The following is a 12,803-nucleotide window of genomic DNA, read 5'->3' on the forward strand; positions in this document are numbered from 1 at the left end:
GCTCTGGTGGTGGTGATGTATCGGAGTCGAGAGCAAGAGTAGGCTCGGGGATCAGCTGCGGTTCAGGAGGCGCAACCGAGACAGCGTCAGTAGCGGGAGATGGAGACGGAGCCGTGTCACTGGAAGGGAATAGGGGTGGAGAGGACAAGGTAAAGAACGGAGACGAACGATCAAAGGGGACTCGGAAGTGAGACAAGGAAGAGAATTTGGTATCCTCCCAAAATGTGACATGACGAGAAATACGTAGCCTATTGGAAATAGGATCCCAACAACGATAACCCTTATGTTCTAACCCATAGCCCAGGAAGCAACACAGACGAGCGCGAGGTTCTAACTTAGTGCGCTCATGAGGAGGGAGGAGGACAAAACTGACACAACCGAAAGGGCGGAGAAGACTATAATCAGGGGTACGATTAAATAGTCTTTCAAAAGGACTGACATTACCTAGGACAGAGGAAGGGACACGATTTATAGTGTGGACAGCGGTGAGTGCGGCTTCTCCCCAAAAACGATCTGGACAAGAGGCTGATAAGAGAAGGGTGCGGACTGTATCGAGGATATGTCGGTGTTTGCGTTCGGCGCGACCATTTTGTGGAGAGGTGTATGGGCAGGAGCGTTGGACAACAGTACCTTGATCAGATAAGAAACTAAGAAATGATGTATCAGTATACTCAAGAGCATTATCTGTGCGGAGAGTTTTTATAGTAGAGGAAAATTGGGTATGTATCATTTTAGCAAAGGTCATATAAATAGATGGAAGTTCAGAGCGATGCCGCAGAAAGTAAATCCATGTAAAACGAGAATAGTCATCAATAAAAATCACAAAATAACGAGAACCATTCATAGACACAGTGGGCGAAGGTCCCCAAATATCCGAGTGAACTAAAGAAAATGGAGTATCCGCAATGGAAGTACTATGAGGAAACGACAGAGCAGGTTGTTTTCCCAACGAACAATCTACACAATTAAAAGACTCAAACTTAACAGAACTCAAACTACCCTGACTAATCAAGGACCTGACTTTATTGGAAGACGCATGACTGAGACGACGATGCCACTGAAGGCAGGATGGTGTAGAGGTGGTGGCAGCTGAGATAGAGGGACGAGGGACCTGGAGTGACGTAAGTTCAAATAAGCGGCCCGTCTTCCGGCCCTTCCCAAGAATCCGCCCGGTTTGCGCGTCCTGAACCTGCACACCAGTAGAAGAAAATAACACGGTGAGACCTTGATCAACCAATTGACCAACGGAAATCAGATTTAAGGTTAATTGAGGGATACAATATGTGTTAGGGAGGGATAAGGATGAGGTGGATGTATGTCCGGTATGGGTGATGCGCATATGGGTACCATCGGCAGTAAGGATAGGGGGTAAGGATGGTGCGGTGGATGTGGAGGTCATAAGGCGTATATCAGAGGTCATATGATTACTGCAAGCAGAATCAAAATACCAAGGAGAGTTACCTGATGTGGTAGACATGGCGGTATTGGAAGATAGAACCTGTTTAAGAAGAGCTTCCAGGTCCTGAATCGTAGGAGGCGCAGGCGCAGGCGCAGCAGAGGCTGTGACAGAGGAGGTACCAGACTGAGGTCCACGAGAATTCCGAGGCTTGTAGTTACTACTTCCAGAGCGAGGTGGTCTAGTGGGGCAATACTGTATAGTATGGCCTAAAACATGACAGTAGTGACACTCCACCTTTGGGCAATGACCGAAGTCATGATCAGAGGACTGACATCTTTTGCAACGATGAGAACGATTCTGAGTAGGAGTTCGGGCAGTGACCGCAAGAGCAGAGTCAAGCTGAGGAGCCTTAGCTAGGTGGAGACGAGTTTCCTCAAACAGAATCTCCTGAATAGCTGCATCCAAGGTAGGAAGTGGATGCCGATGTAACAAAGAGGCACGAACTGCCTCATACTCTGGACGCAAAGCCATTAAGACCTGAATGAGGCGAAGATGATCAGGACTGATCTCTGCTTGATCCAACCGATGCCAAAGGGGTTGCACTTGGGCAAGGAAGTCGTTGATAGATTGTCCTGGTTCCTGTTTTAGATCGTGGAGAGTGCTCCATAACTGATAATAATGTGCCAAACCAGTAGCACGGAAGCGGACTGCCAAGAAATCCCACGCTGCCTTGGCAGTGTCAAATTGGGCAAGCTGAACATGGATCGCCGGAGTGGAAGTATTGCGCAACCAAGTGAGAATTTGATGGTTTTTACTATCCCAATCTTCCAATTTTTCAATATAAGATTCAACAACTGTGGCGGTAGGCGTAACTTCTCCTATAGAGACTGGAGCAATGGGGGCAACTATATCGCCCGTAACAATTCGCCACAATTTCCGACCTATCAAAAAACTTTTCATCGATTGTGCCCACAAACTGTAATTATCTCCAGACAAAACAACATTGATCGGAATATGTACATCCATCTTTTCCATAGAAACTCAAGAGAAAACAGAATCTCAAACCTCAAGCCGAAAGCCGAAACGAAAGAAACCGAATCAAAACCCGAAACACAAAAAGTCAACCGGATACAAAAAACTGCTCAAACCGAGGAAGTGAAGATACCATCGCGGAGGAAATCAAATTCCGAACACGACGGTGCAAAGATCGCCGCCAACGGCCGCCGCACGCGCCCCCACGCGCCGGCGAGGCGTCCGGCCGGAAAAACACGTCGGGCGCGTGTGACTCTCACGCGCCGCCGTTCGCCGAACTGTTCCGGCGTCCGGCCGGTCTCGTGACGGCGAAGGCGATGGTGGTGGCGGTGACGGTCGGAAGTGATCGGAAATATGCTATCTGGAATTCGTGGGTTGTTTCGATTTAGTCGGGAAAAAGCATGGCTCTGATACCATGTTAGGATTTATGGAATAAACTCTATTTTCATTAAACACAATTAGGGTACAATATTATATATTTATACAAGAGATATATTAGGTAGAATATATATATCAATATATAAAATATATATATACTATATATATATCAACAGATCAATTGACTTCTTCTCGCCAGAGGTAGAACCCTCTCCGGACAAACGGGCCTACAAATCTCAAAGGGAGAGCATATGATCAATCTGGCAACCAAAAATCAGATTCCGTCAGTAACTAACCATAGAAGAAGCTACCTTTTCAGTAGCTCTGTCTTGGGGCGTCATTTTAACTAGCATTTCAGCGACTAAAGAAAATCCCCTAGCTTTTGCTTTCTTTGCGGAAACACCAGTGGGATTATCATTTCTTTTTCTCCTATCAATGCATAATTACGCCATCAGAAAAATACTGCAAATTAGTCATTCGAAAATAATTCAGAAGACTCACATGCAAAAGCTGCAGTTGCAAATGCCCCTGCATTTGGGGCAAGTCCACTGCTCCAAACTCGCTACTTCTTCAGCCCTCTCGCCGTATCTAACTTGGAAAAAATCATGAAAATAACTTTAGATTATACAAATATACAATAAAGTGTTGAATTTAAAATTATCATAATGAAAAGATGATCCAAATAACCTGTTCCAGTGACACTTGTGACAATACATAATCGGGCATCGTTTGGTAATCCTCTGAAACTTGCATGCTACCACAAGATCCAGGGTCTTTTGCCAACACTTCCAAACGTCAAGCATAAAAATTCGAGAAAATGAAAACAATTTAGAGAACTTGTTTCACAGAAGATAAGTCATAAAAGCTTCACCAAGCATATTAAAGCCTCAGGAAAAGAAGCAAGAAATTAATAACCGACTAAATGTGGTGACTTGCCACACTAGATAATTTATTTTTCCACACTAGTTGTCTCAATCTATGAATGATCTGCGCATAATCTTCTCCACTCACAATATGCTTTCTTGTATGCCAGGATTTAAAGCTATCACAACAGGTAAACTATTCAAGATTCAGTAAATGTACTCCTACATTCAGTAAACTACTCAACTTTTAATTTAATGCATAACGACAAATAAGAGCCCAACCGATAACCTCCATGTTCGCTATTTGGCTGAATCTTTCAAGTCAGGCTTACAACATGCTTCAAGATCAACGAAAGGTAATGTAAATCTTTAAACTGTCCAAATCAAGAAAATCAGGTTACTTCACCATTTGATCTCTATATTTAATTTCACATTAATTGCATTACGATCCAAATTAACAAGTAGAAAATGTATTTACCTCCAAGCTCCCTGCAACACATCAATCTCACAATCAATCAAGCTTACTTGCATCAGTGCATGCACCACAATTACCACACAAATTAGAACACATCAAAAGTCCACAAATCAAACAAACAAATTCAGCCTCAATTTTACCTTAAACCTCACTCCAACTAAACAGCAACTGAATGCAAATGAATGAATAATACCTGATGGCAAGTCTTCCCATTGACGGGATCATAAATCCAACTCCCCACCTTCCTAATCCCGGGCGCAGTGTTGCGCTTCCTAGGTGGTGGAACAACACTAGTACTGCCCTGTCCGCTGTCATTGAGGTCGCCATTTTTTCCGACTGAGAGACACTTGGAGGAGTCTAATATGAGAGGATGATGGTCGATCCAAACATCATGTTGTTGGTCTGTATATGTTCTATATATATATATATATATATATAAGAAAATAAAAGATAATGTTGTTACATGTATAAATTTAAGGTAATACAAACATATATTATTCGTGTAATATTCTTTATGCAATTTAACATATTATTTCAAAATTTGAAATTACTATTTTGGTGTAATTGGCAAATACAATGTTTTGGTTTCTCTGTATTGATTAAAAATATAAATATATTATTTCAAATTTCAAATTATTATTTTGGTGTAAGTGGTAAGCACATTTGGATACAGTTTTATTTTATTTTATTTTTATGTAATTGGTAAATACAACTTGATATGCATTTTACTTTTCTCTATATTGGATAAAAATAAAAAAATTAGAGGATAGTAATAAAATTTATTACTATGTATAAATATTATTTGTTGGTTATTTATTGTTATTGGATTTATTTGAAGCTAAAGAATGTCGCGCGGGGCGGGCGCTCAAGAATGCCTATACGATTTTGAACAAAAAAAATTTAATAATTACATAAATTTGTATATGGAAGGATGGTTTAGTCATGCCCATTATATACTATAGTATGAAAAATCATGTTTTCTCTGCGATATATTTTGGAAATTATTTTAAATTAAATTAATTCTGGAATAAAACTCTCAAAATTCAGATTAAATTAAATATTTAAATTGAAGAGATTTAATCTCTTAGATTAAATTAAATTGGCAACTTTTGAGATTTAAATCTAAAATGCGCATCTTTTATTTGAATAGACACTTCAAAGTTTATTAAATAATATTTATCTTCTTGTTGTATGCAGATTATGCAGATTCTTGTTGTATGCATCTACGTGAAATGATCTCCCAACATTTTACTTGCTTTGCCTAAAATTCGAATGTTGCTTTGTTTTATCCTCATACGAATTTCGTGTAACTCGAGGTTTTAATAGGGACGAAATATCGTATAAGGAAAGCAAATCTATGGGACTCAAAGTATATCCAAGATCGTCTATCCCCTGTGAAATTTGATTTCTTCTTATTTTCATTAAATCCGGATTATTTCTCCAACAATCTTATACGATATTTTCGAAAGATCTTGGATGCGATACTTTGGCGGATATGAAAATGAAATTTGGGAATCTCCATATTTGAGGATATTTTGATGAGCGGATATGAAAATGAAAGTTGGAAATATGTCAAAATTTGAGGCTATTGGAATCTGTTATTTCCAATGATCAAATCCATAGAATTGATTTTTAAATTTTGAAAAATGAACAGATGTGGGTACAGAATATCAATTTAAGAGAATAAAAATTGCATTTGAGAAAGAATGCAGACATTTTTTTTATTCGGTTGGGGTAGGACAGTCGGCAATGAATTTCCGGCTTCTCATCGATCTTTTAACGATTAACAAAAATAAAAAATAAAATTGCAGTCCATGGTGGGGTAGATTGGAAGTAGTAGAGCAGCATTGGGAAATGATGTTATATGCAATTACTTTTTCCTCGGACTTTACGGAAAAACGACTATAGGCCTAGGCCAGACCAACATAACAATTTATTGAAAATAATCAAATAATAAAATTAAGAACTAAGGTAATTAATAATCAACTCAGGCTTCAGGCCATTGCCACAATTAGCCCAAAGCGCACTTGCTCTTTCCTCCCTCTCCGTGAATAAACTTTTGGCTGCGACCCACTGCATATCGTTTCTTTCCTCCAAGTTTCTGTACGAAGGATACGGAGAGGTGGATATAATTCTCAAATTAAAATTAACATGAGAATTATTGACCAATATTGGCAAGGGGTGTAGAAATCTTTTGAGTATGGAATTAAAATTAAGGGTCCAATATTATATATATATATATGTATGTATTGAATATTATAAAAGGAACCTACTTTTGTATTGCGTCATATAATTAATTTGAGAAAATTAATTAATGTGTTTGCAAAACATATGAAATGAATTTTGGCGTCCCTGGAATTAATTTTGTATAAATTAATTTGTGAAGGGTTGGCTAAAGAATTGTGCATTAGTGATTATTTGATATTCACTTGGGCACACTTTAAGAATCGTTAAATATATTTTGACTTCAATTAAATGTGGCGTACATTAAATGCTTTGATAACAAAAATAATTATTGGGATTAATATTTGTGCACAAAGTTGAGAGTAATATTTTGATGGCTCATGAGGATGGCAAATTGCGATTAGGCGTGAGGCTGTCGTCTATTAGAATGTTAGCGCTGTTTGAATTATCATGAAGCCGAAGCTTTGTATGTCGAATTGTATAGAGTGGAATCACTCACATTCATTGGTCAAGAAAATGACATACAATATGTTATCGGGATGGTTAAAGTTCATTAAATTGTCACCCAATTCCCTCCTAGTACAATGCTGGCAGCTGAATTCAATGTGGAAAGCTCACGTTTAGAGGATTGGAGCAGACGTGATTTATTCATCCCAAAGAGTGCTCAGATTTGCAAGAAAGGTGCATCATTTATGTGATTTAAATAGACACTTCAATCTTTGTTAAATAAAACTTTATCTTCTCAAATTTTGAAGAACAAAATTACGCATATTCTTGTATGCAGAATTAATCTGCGTGCAAATAATCTCCCAACATTTTAGTTGCTCAATTTTTCGCATAAAATTTGAGTGTTGCTTTGTTTTATCCTCGTACGAATTGTGTGTAACCCGGGGCATTAATAGGGTCAAAATATCGTATAAGGAAAACAAATTTACGCGACTCAAAGTATATCCAAGATCGTGTATACCTTGCCAAATTTGATTTCTTCTTATTTTCATTAAATCCAAATTATTTGTCCAACATTATCTAATATACAGACACAATTCTTGTAAGATTTTGTTGGTGGTTTAATATATTATTTCAAAATTTAAAATTATTATTTTGATATAATTAGTAAATACAGTTGAAAACGTTTTGCTTGGGTATTGAGTAAAAATAGAAATATATTATTTCAAATTAAAATTATTATTTGTGTATAATTGGTAAGTACAACTGAACACATGAGTTGGATAAAAATGTATTATTTCAAATACAATTTAATTTTTTTTATTTAATTAGTAAATACAACTGGATATGCATTTTATTTTTTTTATGTGCAACATAAAAATTGATATAATTAGGATAGTCATCATATTTATTACTATGTATAAATAATATGTAATACAAACATATATTATGTTTGTAATATTTTGAAGGCCCCTTAATATATTATTTCAAAATTTCAAACCATTATTTTGATGCAATTGGTAAATACAATTAAAATTTATTTTTTATTTTTTATTTTTGTGTATTTAGTGAAAAAATATATTATCCAAATATAAAATTATTATTTGGATATAATTGGTAATTACAACTAGATATATGAATTAGGTAAAAATATAAATATATTACATCAAATACAATTTAAATTTAATTTTTGATGTAATTGGTAAATATAACTGGATAAATATTATGTAGTAATAGTGTTGTTTGTTTAGTAAAATAGTTTGAAAGTATATATTTTTTTTTATCGTGAAGTATATGAAGTTGTGTAAGTAATGTAAAAATAATAAGTATGTATAGTATTTTTCACACATATTCTAATCATATTTTGTCAGGGTTTAGTAAAGATATAAATATATTATTTGAATTGATGCATTAAAACACGTAAAAAGAATATTACGAATAATATCTGTTTGTGTTACATAAAATTAATACATGGTAACAACATTATTTTTATTTTCCTATATAAATAGAACTTATTCAGACCAGCAGCATCATCGTTTTGATCAACCATCATTGTCTCATCTCATACTTCTCTAAATCTCCCTCAGTCGGAAAAAATGGCCACCTCAATGGCGGCGGGAGAGGGCAGTGCTGTTCCACCACCTAGGTAGCAGAACACTGCACCCGAGATTAGGAGCGTTGGGAGTCGGATTTATGATCCCGTCAATTGAAAGACTTGCTATCAGGTTTTCTTCATTCATTTGCATTCAGTTGGTGTTTACTTTCAGGGTTTAGAGTTTAGGGTTTAATTTTATGAACAATTGCCACTAAGTTCTATAGTGAGCATGTTGCTCGTTTGAGAGTGAAACCATATTTCGCTATTAGTGAGAGCTAATTAGTAGTATTCAAATACTATTAAAGTTATTTAATTTTATACTACAATGATGGTTGATCAAAACCATTTCTAGGTTGCATTTTACCGATTGCTCCGTTTCTCACACATGCCAAACAAAGTATCACATCAATCTATCGCATTACGATTCAAACATGTACAGAATATTATTATCCATCTGACGAGAATACAGCACAAAACACGATCAATCAAGGTTAATTCACAGACAAAAAATAAAAATAAAAAATCTTTAAGTTTACATATATATATATATATAATTCAAGTTTAATTTGATTGATGTGTCTGATTTTTGTTGTTTTAATATTATTTTTTAATTGCGATTCTTAAAAAATAATAATAAAAATATATAAAATATTTTATACAAAAATCAGAAAGTAAAAGAAAAAAATTTAATATTAATAATAAAAAAATCAAAAAGTCATTACAAAAAATAAAAAAGTCAAACATTCAACTTAAAATAATATTATATTTATATATTTTTTTACATAGTTTATCGTACCGCATATAAAAAATTATTTAATATGTAAACAATGTGTGAACGGACTAAATATATATGTAAGGTGGTTCAAGATTTTATTTTCTAATGAACTAATAAGTAGTTCTACAAAATACATGTGATTGGTAAAAATAATTGCATTGACAATTTATATCGATTCTATTTTTTATGTATTGGATCAAATAAAAAATAATTAGGATAACAACTTGTAGATGGACAATTTAACGTTTTATTTTTTAGCGTGCTTGTAAATAGTTTCTGAACTGACAAACTATACGAGTTTTATATTTTTATGTGTTGGATAAACAAAATAATTAGCATAACAATCCGTGCGTGGGCTGTTTAATAATCGAATAAAACAAATACAACGGTCTCACATAGTACATTTTATTAAAGATTTTACTCTTTTTATTTATTTATTTATTCTCTGTGTGTATTGTGCCTTCTATAATTTCATTCAAAATTTTCTATGTGATAGATTAGTAAAAATAATTGGAACAATAGTTTATACACATTTTATTTTCCAATAAAAAAGTATATATATTTTGGAATTAGCCTCCGATGAATGACCCGTCTTGTCTAATCTCATTGCTCCAATTAAAGCAACCAAAATAAACAAATTAAACTCAATTACATATAAAAGAAAAGTTAAAATCATCTAAAGATGAAAAAATTCAACCAAAACAAGCAAACAAATTAAAATCAATTACATATAAAAAAATTAAAATTATTTGAAGATGGAAAAACTCAAAATAAATCAACCTCAAAAGCCACGTACCATAGAATCAGAATCAGAATCAGAATCAATCAAAGAAACCCTAATCACAAAATAAACCATAATCAAAGCCTGGATATATATCTTTTCCTACTTCGTAAGCACCCACAAAAGTAGAAATTTGCAAAACGCTTAGATGATACAAATGAGAGGGACTCTACCGTGTTCTGCAATATTTTAGAAAGATTCTTTTATAGGGAGGGAGGTTCTTTTATAGACGAATTTAGAATGTTCCGATTCATTATTCTACTATATTCCAGAAAGATTCTAGAATATTCCTAGGTACTTTAGCTATGTTTGAGTGAACATTTATCGCTATTATTCACATTTTTTAGAGGATTAAAGAGATAGTTCTACAATATATATAATTTTTATTTATTTATTTATATTGTAAATTTATTCTAAACTATTTATTATTATTATTATTATTATTATTATTATTATTATCTAATATCTTTAACTACTATGCTATGATTTACTATATTTATATTATTAAATACATTTCTTTATGTATTTTTTAATTACTCTATTATTTGTATTTTATATGTTTTATTTTATTAATATTAATTATATATATTACTTTAATTATTTTATTTTTTTCCTTCAATTGCATTATTGATTATAAATTCTTTTTGCTATATTTTAGTTTGCTTAAAACTCTAGTACATAGTTTGTTTTCTATCATATATCCGATCCAGTCAAGAGCAGCAATTCAATTTATTTGCTTTCCTTCCATGCACAATCTCATTGCCTTCTTTGTTTTTTTACTTGAATATCGTTACCAAATTCATGCATATTTTCTTTTATCCAATCCAATTCAGTCTTATTCATACATCAATTTTCTTTTTCATTCACAATCCTGTAAATTAATTTTTACGCATTTACGTCTATTTGCGAGACTAGTTAGGATACTTTTTTGAATAGGCCGAGAACCCAAATTCTTGTCGATTTTGACCGACCTAAATTTTTTGGGCCGTCATTGACCAAATTTCAGCACAACAATAGTATATTAATGTGATATTTAATATTGATTGTGTTTGAAATAAAAAATATACAAACTTTTATTTAATATAAAATACTTTTATTTTGAATGATAAAAGGAGAAATATATATATATTGTGAATATAATATAATATTACAATACTTTTATAGTATCTGTGTTTGTTTAAAGGTTTGGATTTTGGGTTTGGGATTTAAATTGAAATTTTTTTGAATTTAAATAGTTATATGATGAATATAAATAACATGTAAAATTACTTTTTAGTGTAATATAAAAAATAAAATAATTAATCAAGAATTTGATATTTTGGGGGAAAAATTTTATGAATAGTGAAAGTTTGGCAAAATAATTCAAGAGAACAAAATCTAAAAATATACTATTTTCTCTCGCTAAACATCACTACAAAATATTATTTAAACAAAAATTCAAATCAATTTCAAACCATAATCAAACAAACCCAACGAACATAATGGAAACATGCTAAAGAATGGACTCCCCTTGGTTATTTTACATTAACGCCAATTCCAACTCTTGGATTATTATTTTTAAGAATATATAGCAACTTTTTTTAAAAAAAAAACAAAAAAATATGATACAAGAATAAAAAATCATTGTGGACCATATATATAACAAGATAGGAAAATGATTGTGCAATATAGTAATTATCAATAAATCAATGTCGCTTCACTTAAAGTACAAAATAATGTCGTCGTTGTTGATCCAGATGCACCATCACATTTTGGGAGAAGAAAATAAAATGTATATATACAAATACATGTTCGGATGCAGAAAGGAACATGACCTTAAATTTAAAAATAATAATAGATAGAATAATTAAAATATGGGAAAAAAAAAGACCAAAAAAATTAGAAGGTTTAATGTTAAATTAAAAAAAATAACACTTGTCACCATTTAATTGATATGGCGGGAGGAGCTGAATTGCACTGAGGCTGAGGATTTCCATCCCACATTCTATAAACTCATTTTTTTCCTTCTAAAACTTTACATAAAAGAAAATTATTATACTATGATATCAATTCTAATGTAAAAAAATTATATAATGCATATGAGAGTTTGAAGGAGCTTAAAGTTACATTGGAATATAAGATAGAGTTTTTTGAAATACTCAATCATTAACATTGCTGCATATACATTGCTTTAGAAGCTGTGCTGCATTGGCTTCGCCACCACCGCCATGCTTTACGAAACATCTCATGGCAGACATACATTGTTATGAGATTGTAACTGCTCCGACAACCATGGACGAAACCAAGAAGAGGCTTGGAGGGGCACTTGACCCCAAGCCTAAAAACAATATAAATTTTAATATGAAAGGTAAAATTTTTAATATATATATATATACACAAACATGCCAAAAAATGAGGCTGTCAAATGGGTGGCTATGAGCACCAGCATGAATTTCAAAGTTTCCAACTTCGTTCATCCAATTCTTCAGGTAGATGTCCCGAGAGCCGCAAAGAGATGTGCTAGTGTTGACTCCAAATCTTAAGGCGTTCTTAATTTTATTGTACCAGCTAAGGAGCAGAAAAAACATTAACAGCATATGCTAATTTTTAGTCACAGAAATAGTCGGATCCAAATAGATATTTTCTAATGCTGCCTTGTTCGAAGTTGTCCAAATATAATAAAGAGTTGCTGAAAAGCCGATTGGTCATGAAATAGATTAACAGGTGGTGGGCCATTTCCAGGTCCTAATTGCAGAGCACCAAAGAGGATAAAGTCATTTATTAAATCCTCTTTCCTCTTCACATTCTTTGTCCAGTCCTGTGCGGCTATGCGAAATGCGTTGCTCCGCAATTAGGATTTTTTGTTTCATCCGATGGATTGGGCTTTTTTTTTTTT

This window comes from Andrographis paniculata, unplaced genomic scaffold (assembly GCF_009805555.1).
Source record: "Andrographis paniculata isolate CXL003 unplaced genomic scaffold, ASM980555v1 Contig79END, whole genome shotgun sequence".
NCBI lineage: Eukaryota > Viridiplantae > Streptophyta > Magnoliopsida > Lamiales > Acanthaceae > Andrographis > Andrographis paniculata.